Below are 5,214 nucleotides of genomic sequence, written 5' to 3'. Positions count from 1 at the left end.
TAGAGAGTTTTATTGTGTGATTTAAAGCTTCAAAAACATTGTAACTATTGGATTTTGACCCGTGGAAAGGATCGGATTTTCTTTTCAACTCGTAAAAAGAGCAAGGTAGTTCAACTCTTATCCGTGGAAACAGTCAAAGAAAATTTTTATCGAAATCTCAAGAGGCGCTTGGCAAAGTAGATGTAGGTCAAGTTTGATCAAACCACTATAAAATTTACGGTGTCTTCTTCTCTAACTCTTTACTTATTATTTTACATTTAATTTCAATTGCATGATTTTGTTGGTTGAGATTGATTGAGTATATTGTTATATAATTTTTATCAATCTTGTTATTTAGCATAAATTAGAGTTTTATTAATTTAATTTAGAAATATCTAATTAGATTAAATTGAGTATATTTTAAGAAAGATTTTAATTAAACCCTATTCACCTCCACTTTAGGACTGCCATACTCGTCCAACAAGAGGAAGATTGTTGCGGCTGATTTTCCACAATTTTTTCTTTGTCATTGGCTTTGGTAGTTGGAGCTTGACTTGTCTCAATAGTTTCCTGCATTTGATCTTTTAAGACAACGATTTCATGGTCTCACTCCTCAACAACTTTCATTAAAAGATTTATCTTCCTTTCCATCCTGCCATGTCCGATTCAACCCTTATGTCAGCCATCATGACAAACACTACATCAATTGTGATTCTTTCTTTGATCGATCAGAAGCATGAGTAGAGTTTTTGAACAAGGAATTTTCTTTGATAACAATCCCACTTCTAGGAAATTCCATCAGTTGTTCCCAGATTTTCTCCATGATGACAGGGCCTTGTTTTTGCTCATGCAGGATCCCCTTTGAGTGACTCCAGGTCCCAGGTCCCGTATAGGAGCTACTTGTAGCAGTTGCTTTGGATGCAACTTTCTTTAATATCAATTGTTGACTTGTTGATTTGGATGAGAGAGGGAGATGAAAGGTAGAGAGACCTCACCAGACGCGCTAATTTTTTCGCACGAGGTTTTCAGAGAAACTTTTTTCGTGGAGTTGAATTGTATTGATGTAGATTTGTTGCGATGTGGTTTGATTTCTAGTGTTTGATCCTCTGATTCTCTCTCCATTGAATGCATTCGCAATCTTCTTGAAGTTTAAGTCTTGGAAGAATATTTTTACCTTCAGAACTTGAGATTCAATGAGTGATTTAGTCTTCAGGAGTCAAGTAGTCTTTTGAATTTAAAGAATTTTCTCTAGGCTCTCTAAATGTAAAATTGCTCACCTCCACAAATGAAGAGAACTTCTCTATTTATAGAATTCTTAAATGGGTTTTGTGGGCTTGGGCTTAAGCTTGGTTGATCCATGGACTTAGTCCATGGGCCCAAGTAATTGGATGTGGGTCTTATTTGACATTTGAGTCAAATTAAATCTATTTTTGGGCTTAATTGATCTTTAGCTCAAATAATAATATCAAATTTGACAAAATTAATTTTATTCAATTCAACGGTCATGAAAAAAACATGTGGCATCATCAGAATTCGTCAATTTATGTCTTTAAACTTTAATTTGGAATACATGTCAACTTCTAATTAGTTCTAAATTTAGTTATTTGGAATTTCGTCATCAATTTAGTAAATGACGTGACAATTTGTGATTGGTCCAAAATTTCTCATTCAACAAATATATTTTAATGAAATATTATTTGTAAAATCTAGGTGACAAGAATAATATATTTTTTTTCATAATACAACAAAAGTTAAAGCCATTTTGACTTCATCCCCCTTTTATGTTGGATGATAAATAATCCGACTTTAAACAATAGTGAATGTGAAGAGATATCAAGTATCAACTACATAAGCTAAAATTCACTTCTTGCCTAATGCAAAGGGTAAGTACATAAATTGTTCCCCCAAGGGCTGATTCTGGGGCTTGAACAATATGGCGCCACACCTTCTCTTGGCCCGAGAAAGGTTTAGTGATAGTGAGACTATGATCTATTGTTCATTAGAGAGATTAGTGGTACTTAAGTAGTTAGATGTAACTACAGGGGCAAAATGGTAATTTGGCCCAACTATACTTACGAGCAATTTGTGAAGGGTCATCGTACTGTTAATTGATTATATCCAATGGATACAAAAATATATTTGTAATGCGAAGAGTGCAACTGTCGATCTTTAGTGGAGTACCTCACAGTTAACGGATGGTGGATATCGTGATTAAAGAGTTTAGTTAGTTATTCACATACCATTGGAGCTCCAAGCTACAAATCCATAAGGTCCCCTAGGTAGCTCAATGGATTCAAGTTGAGAATCAGTTTTTGGGTTAGATTGAAATATTCAAACAAGAGGGAATTTGATTATATATGATATAATTAAATTAATTCAATTATATATGATATAGTTGATATGATGTACATTATTATTTGATTGGAGAAATTAATATAAATATGATTTATATTAAATTCCATAAAAAGAGAAAAAGAATTATGGTTTATATATTGTATATGATGCAATATTAAAATTATTGGTTATAAATATAATATGATAAGTTAGTTATTGTATTTATTTATAGTTTATTAATTATATTATAATTAAAATTCCGTTTTCTCAATAACCACTCTTAGTGGGTGGTTGTACGGTTTTATAGCTAAGTGAGATAAAATGAAAATTAGTTTTTCTTATCATTCGACGAAACGTCTCACATAATTGACTATCGAGTGACTAAACGATATGATCGAGTTTACTATACGATAATACTCATATCTAAACGATCGAGCGTCGAGTCTATGTGATAGACCTTCATCTTCTACACAATTGTATCATTGTTTACTCGATTGTTTCCTCTTTCACTTCTTCCTTCCCTCTATCCAAAATAAGTCAGAGTCCACAACTCCTGGATTCTCACACTGAGAATACCAAGGCAATCTTGTGGTAGTGTCTGGTTCTATTCGAGGATCGAGTTTTACTCATTGCTAGTGTTCGAGGGAGTTCGAGTTCTTGCTCATTGTGTTCGAGTTTGATCGAGGGACACACCTGAAGAAACATTCTTCAAATGTATTGTTTCTCTCATCCTTTGTATTTAATTCAAAACATACTGTAATTTACGATTAATACATAATCGGTTTAGTATGATTTTAAATGTTTGAGTTCTTTCACAATGGAGTTTGGGACGATCCACTTCCGCTCAAAGATCTTCTATAATTAGAGTTTCTTCACATATATTTTTAAATCTATGTAATAGTTTTTAATATTTTTATTGTGAATACTTTTGTAGAGTTAGCTCTAGGTCAATGTGGAGAGATATTTTTATTGTCCCGTTAATTTTTTGTTCTTAATTTTTATATTCACATTACGCTCTATATATTTTCGTTTGTATCCATGTTATTTTTACATTCGCAGTATTTGTATAGGTTTTTAAAATTAATTTCAGAGTTCAAGTTAGAGGATTATTTATTATCACTCGTTTGGATATACAAACTCGGCAAGTAAGTTCTAAATTTTTCTTAGACTTGAAGTTTTGATACTTTAAAATATATAGTAAGAAAAAGTATATATTTGTAATTTATACAATCACTTTTAAATATGGTGAAACCTAAACAAGTTTTTCAAAATCATTTTAAATAAAGGTAAAATATAAAAAATATTATTTGTTAAAATAACATAGCTCAACTCAAGTATGTACAATAACCTCGAGGTTAGAGATTCATTTCTTACTTCCCACACACACATAGGATATTTTTTAGCAAAGCTGATAGAAATATTTTTTAAATTTGCTTAATATTAAATATTATAATCAGTGAAGGGGATGTAGCTCAAATGGTAGAGCGCTCGCTTTGCATGCGAGAGGCACGGGGTTCGATCCCCCGCATCTCCAATATTTTTTAAATATTTTCAACTTTTATATTTGTTATTTATTATAAATTGAAAGTCTTTTCAAAACATTTAAGGTGTGAGAGGTGATTCCCCGCACCTCCATTATCTTTTAAATTATTTTGAACTTTTATTTATTTTAGATTTGTATGTTAGAATGCTATTTTTAAAATAGCTTATTTTATAAAAGAAACTAAAACAAAAAATAAGAATGATTTGAAATATGAAAATCAAATACATATAAATAAAATAAAAACTAATAAAAACTTATAAAAAAGAAGGAAAAGTAAATTATAAAACTTACCTCACAAATTAGGAGAAGAAATTTTTTTTTTTTAAAAAAATAAGAATGATTTGAAATATTAAAATCAAATGAATATAAATAAAATTACAAACTAAAAAAGAGAAGAGAAATAATTTTTTTTTAAAAAATGTACCTCGAAGAAGAAACCAAGAAGAAATTGAAGAAGAAATTAAAAAGCTAAAGATTCGAAGCTTTATAAAAATAAACAAATAGAAATTTAAAAACAAAGATGAATAGTTATGTAAATTTTTCTTAATTTCCAACTGTATTGGGTGGAGATAAGTGTATAATTATTGTTTTTTTAAAAAAAATCAAAGAGTTGTTTAGGAAGAAAAATCTGAAAAAACAAATGTAAAATGTGGGTTTGGAGGAGCTTAGAAGATAAAACTACTAGTGGATAGCTAATGATATTGATATTATGTTAGTTATATATATATATAAAGAACGTAAAGTTGAAAGGGAATCAGTGCATAGCAATGGAAGCAAATGTTAATTATCATGAAAAAAAAAGTTAATCCAAAGTGAAAATAATTAAGTGATAATTGACATTTACTATTTTATGTAGAGTTAAAAATAATAATACAAGAATAATATGATTTCAATATTAAAGCCTTTCCTTTTGCTTCTACTCCTCATCAATTTTCATCTGGTTATTCTCATACTTCAACCTGTTGGGCATTTGGTATAATTTCCTCACTCCATCATCATTGTCAAAGTCTCTCTTACTCCCAACTCCACCTTCATTTTCAATTACATTTCTGTCTGGGTTATCGACGACGACAATATCGTCATTAGAGTTCGACCCAAAATCTAACATTGTTCGTCAATCGGTATGCTCGTCGAACACAAGCAAGATGCCAATCTTCTTCACGGTGATTTCAACTCCAAAATCAACGATGATCTCAATTTCATCACCAGCTTCCATTTTGAAGGTTTTGTTTGATAAATATTTGACATTATTACAGCATTGGTAAGAGACTCGTTGGTTGTAATGACACATTTTGTGTAATTTATGACTAATAAACTTGGAAGGTATGTTGAGATTGTGTTGTCAAAACAAGAAGAGT

The 5,214-nt window shown here is 30.5% G+C and overlaps 1 non-coding gene across 1 annotated transcript; it reads left to right on the top strand.

Annotated features, from left to right (window-relative positions):
- Positions 1-3,774: 3,774 nt before the first annotated feature.
- Positions 3,775-3,847, top strand: TRNAA-UGC. The gene has a single exon. It is a non-coding gene; the product is annotated as a tRNA-Ala (tRNA).
- Positions 3,848-5,214: the final 1,367 nt, after the last annotated feature.

The sequence above is a fragment of the Benincasa hispida genome, chromosome 11, assembly GCF_009727055.1.
Source record: "Benincasa hispida cultivar B227 chromosome 11, ASM972705v1, whole genome shotgun sequence".
NCBI classification, from domain to species: Eukaryota; Viridiplantae; Streptophyta; class Magnoliopsida; order Cucurbitales; family Cucurbitaceae; genus Benincasa; species Benincasa hispida.
This window is presented reverse-complemented; position numbering and strand designations above follow the sequence as displayed.